The sequence below is a fragment of the Haemaphysalis longicornis genome, unplaced genomic scaffold (assembly GCF_048455015.1).
Source record: "Haemaphysalis longicornis isolate Haplotype H1 unplaced genomic scaffold, Haemaphysalis longicornis Haplotype H1 scaffold_1, whole genome shotgun sequence".
NCBI lineage: Eukaryota > Metazoa > Arthropoda > Arachnida > Ixodida > Ixodidae > Haemaphysalis > Haemaphysalis longicornis.
The window spans coordinates 256676158-256685667 of record NW_027526203.1 but is presented as its reverse complement, the minus strand read 5'-3'; the positions used below and the strand labels follow the sequence as shown (position 1 = coordinate 256685667).

At 43.5% G+C, this 9510-nt stretch overlaps 1 long non-coding RNA gene across 2 annotated transcripts; it reads right to left on the bottom strand.

Annotated features, from left to right (window-relative positions):
• Window positions 1-5967: 5967 nt before the first annotated feature.
• LOC144169359 (uncharacterized) lies at window positions 5968-8314 on the bottom strand. 2 transcript variants are annotated; one of them, XR_013322432.1, is made up of 5 exons: window positions 7554-8314; window positions 6462-6588; window positions 6316-6383; window positions 6174-6260; window positions 5968-6104 (listed from the first exon to the last, which is right to left on the bottom strand). It is a non-coding gene; the product is annotated as an uncharacterized LOC144169359 (long non-coding RNA). The 2 variants fall into 2 exon arrangements; XR_013322431.1 differs by having other exon boundaries at window positions 6174-6383.
• Window positions 8315-9510: the final 1196 nt, after the last annotated feature.

The following is a 9510-nucleotide window of genomic DNA, read 5'->3' as shown; positions in this document are numbered from 1 at the left end:
ATACATTTTTCATTTTGTTCGAAAAAATACTCTGGTTGCCAGATGTTCGCGCCATTGAGGCCACAAGCTACCTAAAATAGAGTTTCGTGAGATCAGTCATTTCTTTGTTAACCATTACCTTACGCCGAAAGAAAAGCCGGCAGTGGAGGAGGGTGCGGAAGAAGGAGGCAAACGCTTATTTACCAATGAATGAACGAAGAAACTTTATTAAAGGGACACTGAAGTGAATTTGTCAAGCTCCCAGTTTTGCTTGCACTGCGTAGACTGGCTCAAATTACTCCACTTTTCATCATTCATCCGGATGATAAGTCCGTAATTATTTTATAAGAAAGAAGAAAAACTACCATGCGTGGTCTGTGGCGGCCGCACCAACTAAAGGCTGTAACCGCTGTGACGAAAGGAGGTGATGCACCTTGATCGGACGATATCCAAGGTTAGCATTCAAACAAGTTTCGGTTTCGGTTCTGTAAAACAACATGCTTAATTGACATCCGATGGCATCGTTGGATGGGCATTCTCGATATATCAGTAATCGTTGTACCGCGCTTCTGCCATGTTGTTGGCTGTAAAATGCCTAAGATAAGCCTCCCAGGACGGCTTGGAATAGTAGCAATCACTAGCCGAGGCCTACGCAGTGGATGAACGCCTACCACATCACCGCAGACGCTTCTTTAAATGACATGCGCTTTCCCCGCATATTCGGAGCTCACTCATGCCTGTATCGTAAAAAGCGTGTTCGCAAAAGGCCAAGGGTCTGCTGATTCTGCTGCCCACTGCCCACTGGCAGTCTGTGGGCAGTCTTGCGGGCAGTGGGCAGTCTGCTGCCCACTGCCCGCAAGTAGTCGGTGCTTGTGGCACCGACATCGCACTGTTGGCACGCCAACGAGAACTCGCTAGCTAGCGCGTCAGTGTCCGTCTGCGCGCGTTCTACAAACTCGCTCGTGGAGCAGTGAACGTTACGGCCCAAAATTGGTGAAGTCAGTTTAGAAAGCATCGGCCGCAAACGAAAAAAATTAACTAAAAAAAAAGCAAGTATACCTCGGGGATTCGAACTTGCGACTTGCAAAACAATAATCCCAGCGCTTCAGACCGCTCGGTCACAAGCCTTTTTTTTTTTTTTGTAACGCAACGTTTATTTACACAGATACATTTATACATAATACACTGACAAGCACGGGGCGTTGACGACGTCGTCAACGACGACAGACATTGACGACGACGACACGGCGAAAGCGCTGGGCCCAGGTCACTCATCATGCGTTTTGTTGTACTGCTGTCTGCGTCCTCATCGCCGATACCCGTGTGCACAGCTAAAACCTTCGACGGGCTGCGCAGTGGAAATCAAGCATCAAGTTACCGCCAAATCATCGAGGATGTGCCGCCCCTAACGATCAGTACGCGGCTTTGTGACGTCATATCAGCAAGCTCGAGTACTGCACCACTCCGGATGAACCTCAGTGGGCACGGCGAAAGCGCTGGGCGCAAGTCACTCATCATGCGTTTTGTTGTCGCCTTACAGGTCAGTTACAGTTAATTCCTTGCGAAGTGATTAATAGATTTCTTGTTGTCGTGCCGTGGCCACACACGTGCGTCCATATATTGCGGATGACTGTTTTTGTATTTGCAAATTGTTGGTTTGTGGTGATGTCGAGGAAAATCCTGGACCCACGGTAGAGAAGATGTTAGAACAGCTGTTAAGGCCAGCAGTCAATTAAAACTGACATTTCTTACTTAAAAAACCGCCTGGAAACTATGGAAAAATTGATGTATGGTTTTGGTGCTCGAGTGACAAAGCTAGAAGAGGAGGTAAAGGAATTGAAAGACAAGGCGACCCTGAACGAAAGCCGTGGATTAACAGAATTTGAAAGGGCACTTCACTTGCAGCGGGAAGACTGGTAGATTTAGAGGACCGAAGCCGTCGGTCAAATTTGATTGTATTCGGCGTTCCTGATATAGCTGAAGAATCGGAAGAAGCTTTGCGAACCAGCGTTATTAAAGAGCTGTCAGGATAAACTGGGAGTCACTTGCTTATCGGTCGCTCGAATTCACAGGCTTGGTAGGCCGAAGCAAAATCGCCCAGTAATTGTTTATTTACAAGATTACAGGGAAAAACAAGCTATCTGGAGCAACGTTAAAAAGCTAAAATGAACACCAATTTCTATTCAAAATGACTACTGCGCAGACACTCTCAGAAAGCGCAAACTACTCTGGGACAGGGCGAAGGCCGATAAGGACGCGTTGGAAGGAAAGTGTCATTGATGAACAATAGGCTCTGGATTGGTGACACTGCTTACACGTGGGATGATATCTGTATCGCGCACACGTAAGGCAGAGCCAAAATCAAACCGTGTAAGCCACAAGGTGAGCTGTTCCTAGCTAGCGACTACAGCCTCTTCGCTTGCTTTCTTTCAATTCTCAGATTATTGTAAATAAAAATTACAGAAGATTTGTTGCTGCTGTGTGACCCGCATGTTTGCGTCATCACAGAAGCTTGGCTAAACGAGTTTATTAGGGATGATGAAGTTGTGTCGACGGAATATCAGTTGCACAGACGAGACAGATGCTCCCGTGGTGGTGGCGTAGCTGTAGTGGCACGAAAAGGTACAAGGTCTTGACCATAGGCGTGCGCAGAGTTCTCAATTTGGGGGGGCAAAGTCTTACCGCTGCGCCCCCCCCCCCCCCCCCCCCCCCCCCCCTTAGAGCAACTCCCGACCTCTTCTCACTGAAGGCCTTGCGGTGCGAACGCAGTGCAAAGAGGGATGGTTATAAAATTTTTATTTCAATGTGATGGAATTGCAACACACACAAAATATTTCTGAGCAGAAATTTTACTTTCATGTGTTACATCGGCAAGGCATGGGGCAAATTTGGCGCCCCCTTCAGATGATTAGGGGGGGGGCGGCCGCCCCCCCTGCCCCCCCTGTGCGCACGCCTATGGTCTTGACCACATTGATAACCATGGAAGCTTGTTCTTTAGAGTTGCGCTTTTTGGTATTACGTTCGTTCTAGGCGCTGTTTATCGCCCTCCGGAATCAGATTCCTCGTACCTGAACCAATTGTACGATCACACACTAAAATTTCAAGAAAAGAATGTAATAATAACCGGTGATTTTAATTTGCCTTTTATTGATTGGCAGAGGCTTAGCTATGGCTGTTCCACCCCCGGAGACACTATATTGGACATTATGCTTTCCCTGAACCTATACAAGTAGTGACGGCAAACACAAAGAGAAAATTCGGTTCTTTCTCAGTGAATTTTTTGGGAGCGGAACTCTGTCAGTTGAAAAGGGTATTTCAGATCATAAGTTAATTTTTTACTCATGGAACAACAGTGACAATAAAAACTTGCACCGACCAAGAATGTTTAAAATCCAAAGAAATACGTTTCGGCTCCCGTACGGGTGCCTTGTTCACAAAGTGTATTAGAACAACAGTACTAGTCTGTTGAAAGGAAAAAATACTTCTGTAATGAAAATTATCAAGGATTTTGTCCGAGCAGATGATGTTGCAATAATAGACTACCTGAATGCTAATTCTTCGCGGCTGTTGCGACAGGATGGCAGCTTTTTTATAATGTTGTTCAGTATTGCATCGGAAACTTTGTACCAACAAAAACGTTCCGCCAGCGTCGTCAAAACCTGTGGATTACCCGAGAAATAATCCACACTAAACGCAAAATCAAGCGGTTGAGGAAGAAACGTAAAACAGAATCGGAGCAGTTTAGAATCCTTAAAGGCCAACTGCACTCAATTTTTTTCTTTGTCGAAATAAGTAGTCTATGCTCTTAAAATCACCATGGCGAAATCCCTAGCTTCGTAATCACAGAGAGCGCTAGGTAACGCCGTTCAAAATACCTCCGAGCAGACGACGTTTGCACCTGGCGGAGAGTCGCCGAAACAAGTTCGGAGCGGCCTGTGACGGAGGTTGGGGAACCTGTCCCGCGAAGATCGCGCTTCTCCCGCGACTCGCAGGGCGCTCCGTCGGCCGCAGGGATGCGCTCGCCCGGGGTTTCTCTGCTATACCAACGCGCTGTACCGCCGTCGATCACATGTTTAAACTAAACGCATAGGCAGTAATATCCGCCATTTTTATCAATGAAAAAAAAAAAAAAGAGATTAGAAGCCTTCAAACTTTCACGCGCTTGCGAACGTCTTGGTGTCAGAAAAGCTCTTTTGACTTGACTATATTATTTTTACTCAAAAAAAAGTTCGAAACGATCACTTGCCTTACATTTGTCATTCCTATTGCATTTATACCACAGAAAAACAAAAGATATTTTATAAGTTCTTGACCACTTCCACTTCCGCGTCCGATATTGGCCATATTTGGGCTGGCCCAACGCCACCTCCATCCTTTAGACCTTTCCAAAAGTTTGACGACCTAAATAGAGTTGTGCACGCGGCTATAAACAATTGTGCGACTTTTGCCTCACTCGCTAAGTGAACCAATTAATATCAGCCTTTCTGGCAGTAACAAATACATCGGCACAAATATCGGCCGTCGTCTTTGCGAAGTGCGAAAACTAACGAAACTGCTCCTCTCATAAATAATAGACTAGATTTTTGTTCAATTCCCAAGTGAAGCGTTAGATTTAGTTTATTTGAAAGTAAAATGTTTTCACCAGCACCTGTCTCTGTGGTTAAAGTAGAAAACAGCGGTAGATAGGAAATGTTTTCGTGTTTTAGTGCATCATTTGACTCTGTAAGTAGCTTATAGTTTCAGACCACTTTTATAATTCGATTCTAGTTGTGCAGCACGGCGAAAAATACTGGGCCGATATTCACGAAACTATTTGTACGTAATGTATATATAGTAGAAATTTGTGATTGATCGCCGCCCGCGTGCGGTTTGTTCCCTTCAAAGAGAGCGACGTGATAGCCGAGGCGTCGGCTCCCTGGTAGCACAGAATGTTGCCCGAACATTTCCACAACGTTTCCCCTTAACGTTGCCAAAATGTGGCTAATGTCCGCTTTTTTTAACGTTAGTGCAATGTTTCCCAGAAACATTGCGTCAACATGATATTAGCATTGCTCCAACATGGGGGCAACGTTTTAAGGGTGTTGTTTTAATGTTTCGATAACGTTGTTTCTGACGTTCGCCAACGTTGCTACACTCTTGGAGCAACCTTTCAGCCACGTGCAGGACACATTTGAACAATGTTACGAGACGTTTTCTGGTGACATTGCAGCAACTTTTCAGCTACATTTTCGCAACGTGCATACCACATTTAAGCATATTCCTGTACCATTCGGACGTTGTGATAACATTGCTACAATCTTGCAGCAACTTTAGATCCACACATTTACATGCAGTTAGCATACAAAGAACGTTGCTTCAACGTTCAAGCAATGTTTTTATGAAGTTGCAATAACATTCCTACAATTTTGCGGTAACTTTCCAGCTATATTTTTCCAACGTGCGGGTAACATTTAGAAAACGTCGCTATCATGTTCAAGCGATGCTTCCTACAACGTTACCGCGACTTTACAGATACGTTTTTTCCCCACGAGGGTCGCATCCGCGCACTGTTGATATGACGTTCAAGCAATGTTTCTCTTACGAATCGATAATATTGCAGCAATGTACAGGTAACTTACAATTACATGTATCTAATATACATGCAACAATAACTAGATGAAAATATTAGAAGTTAACTTTTTCCTAGATAGACGATTGTTGACTGCATGATAAGCGAGCACTTCAAACCTCGTCCGCATAAACTCCTGAAAGGTATAAACTGGCATTTTAGGCTGCATGTCCATACATTTGATCCCTACACTGACCAACACACACAATTAAGGCAGTCCGGCAAAATAACAAACTAAGAAATGGCAGAATTTTAAAGCAAGGAACATGCCAGCTAGCGTAAATAACAACACTGACACTCTTTAAGATGAAATAACATGTGCGTTTTATTTTACCATTAACAATCGATCCGAACACGTATTGTGTTAAAGCAACTGAATTTCGCAAGTACGCTGTTTCAGCCGTTGTCTTCGTTTTTCTCCTCCTGGGCTTGCTCGTTCTTCTGCCTTGACAAGTCAGTTTGATGACATACTTGACGGCCATGAACCCAGTAACATGGGGTTGTTACTGCCACGCTTCTGCGAAATGAAAAAAAGCTGTAGTTTAGGAGAAGTTGCAAAGTTGTTACAGCATAGACAATGTCTCACCTCTCAGAACACCAGGACTTTTGGCATACAATATGGCCTCATCGATTTTCTTGTACTGGCACTTCAAATGAGGTTTGACTGCCATTCCTGGAAAACAAACAGAAGGGCATTGCTCTAACACACAGGGTGCTCAGAAGCTCACCTGCAGTTTGGATGACGCTTGCTGCCAGATGAGCTTATTCGTGTGTCAATGTTGTGGTGCTGGTATTTCTGAAACAAAACAGAGTGTATAGAAGTGGTTCAGAAAACTGAAGTGAAGCAAATTTTAGCTAATGGAGAAAACCTTACCTTTAGGAAGGAATATTATAGCAAAACAGGCCTCTTCACTTTTCACTTTGTCTTGCTTGTTCAACTTTTTCTAATGCCCGTGCCAACTTTATGACGCACATCGCTTGAGTTGGTTTCTCAAGCATCCCTGGAAAACAGAAAAGGACAGACAAAATACTGAATTATATAAAATACCTTACAGCTTTCTTTGCAGGCCATTGAGTGATTAAGTGAAAAGTCTTCAGACAGCTTGCCAGAGAATTTTCAATTAACAAGAGAAGCCGACCAACTGATGACGACGTGGTACGTCGGCAATATTCGTTGAAAGAGGACGATAATTACCTCAATGCCCATAAACATAAAAACGCAACGAACAAAAATTAGTAAACAGGCAATTGTAAAGAAGGGAAACATATTACATGTACAACTAGATGAAATTACAACCGTGTATTTTCTTGGTTGCCTAATTTTACCTTTTGCTCTCGAAAAATGTGCTAAAAACTGGCTTGAGCTGTTTTATTTTCATATTTTTATTTATTTTTGATCATTTTATTTATTTATTTTTATTTGCCATTTATTTTCTTTATAGTTATAAGCATCCGACGTAGACCAGCCTTTCACATGGAAAATATGTGAATACTACAAAGACGTCAGGCGTTGTGTTACATCGTAAGATGGTTTGCATAAGCAGCTGATAACATATGGCTTACCTGCAACGCTAAATTGTGTTCTGTTACAGCATGCCGCCAAAACTCGCGTGAAATTAAACATACCAAAGTTAAATTTATTAGTTGTATTTTTCGCGTGCGTGAGCAGCTGCGACGAGAAGTAAATTAAAAGCCAATCGTACATATCAAGGTTCTTGCAGAACATATACACACTCGATTTCAGCATCATAACAAAAGATCTACTACTGAGCGCCCATCTGATTTCTCATTATACTCTTTCCATAAAATTTAAGCGAATACGTGTTCCCGTTTTACAACCGTACGCATTCACAAAAGCTAGGATATGCTTAGAAGTTAGAAACGGGAGGGCAGTCTTGTTCCCGCTCTTTTACGAAGTAAACTGCATTCGAAAGAACGAGGCGAGCTCAGAAAATCAAGCGCTTACCTTCACTGGTCGGTTGCTATGAACTTTCCGGCCCGCAAATATTCGCCGTAACATGCGGCCACACAACAAAATTTCGTATGACATGGTTCCTTCTCTATTCCGTTTGATTGTGCAGGATGGCAGCGATGGCTGCTCGTTTCTACAAAAAGCGCGCGCATTTCGTCCACTCTTCCCAACCCAACGCCGGCTGCCAGGCGCAAAGGAGCAGGAGAGGAGGACCCCCCTGCGAGGGGCGCGCACGTGTGCGCGTGTGAGAGGAGGGTAAAACGCTGACCAAGAACGAAAGCCTTTTCTTTCGGTCTCTTTTTTTTTTTTTTTTTTTTTTCGGCCATCCCCAACTTAGCGCTCGGCTGCTGAAACTTCCTTCGCGACACACAGAAGGGACGGAGCGTCGACGAAAACAAAAAATAAGGCATGCAGGAAGAAAGGAATGCGCGAGACGGCGTGCCTGATTCCCAGCACCCGCCTTCTTCCGAGAACGCATGGCGCCCTGTATTTCGTTTCGCGCCAAGCAGAACGCGACAAGTGTCCGATGCATTGGAACCTCTTACAAAGAAAAATTACACCAGGAAAAATCTGAAGATAGTGTGTGCAATGCTATTGGAAGGGAACAAAAGCAAAAATGTTCAGGTTACTTGGAAGGTTCGTTTGTATAATGAGAAAATATCCTTGAAATAGGCCAATGAGCTTTTGTACAGGCAGTATCGGCTGGAAAATGGGTGTCACACCAGGGTTAGGTCTTTGTTTTGTTTTATTGTTTCATATATGTTACAATATCACGGTGCTCTGACTTTGGCGCTCTAGGTAGGTGAAATGTCTATGGAAAAGTTGAAATATAAAACAGCCCACTTCATGTTGTCTATTTCAAACAAAGGTGCAAGTTGTGGACTAGTTGGAAAGTTCGCTGATCAGAGGGGCTATAACAGTGACTAAATTTTACATAAAGGGGGCAGTTTAAAGAACATGAACTTTGGGTTTGAATCCGTTTCATAAATCAACCGTAATTACTGCGGCAATGTATACATATATGAAGGGAAAACGCACGATTGTAATTAGCTGGCGACATGTACGGCTCGCACACCCATATGATGCACAGAAATTTAATAGCTTGCATATAAAATTTCTCCAGTAAATTAATTTTTTTCGAGCAATTATGAAGACCCAGCAACAAGGCAATGTTTGAGCCTTTTATCTAGATATTACTTTTGTCTAAGGATATACAGGCGGCAACATAAAACAACCCGGCCATGCATGCTTTAAAGGGGCCATAAATAGGCTTCCGAAGGTGGCCATTGTAATCGCGCAATCGCTAGAATACCCATTCACGGCAACATTTACCAAATATTACACCTATTCCACCTAACGAATAAAAACATGAAGCAAAAATTTGGTGTCAGTAGAGAGAAAGTTAACAGTGCGAGTCGCTTGTGAAAACTTAGCAAAATGGAACTGGAAATTTTCCTTGTCTATGCACGATTACCTTTTTATAATGCAACCGTAATCTACTACCAAAGGAAGGCGCGCAATGTTTTAACAATAGGAAAGGAAATTTGGGAAGTCATTTCTGGATGCTGTTTTCAGGCAGTTATGAAAGAAATCTGCGCGAACTTCTTAAAGATACGGCCAACACGTCGAATGAAAAAAACGGCGTATACCCGATCACTTTGTCTTTCCATATGGTGCACGTTTCCCAAAAGAACACATCTCCATTGTAAAGAGGCCGCGTTAAATTTCGGTATGATGTCGTGGTGAAGTGAGCGGCTATGGAATGTAAATTCAAGTCGGAGTAGATACCATTTGACGATGGCATAAAAAGCTATTTTCTTGTTGAAATTCCAGTTTATTTATTTATTCAGCAAATAATGATTGCGAAATAACACACGGCAATGAAACCCAAGTTCTCATTCGTGCCTCACGACGTCGAAATGCTGCGCCGTCCGTTTCACGCGCGCGTTGG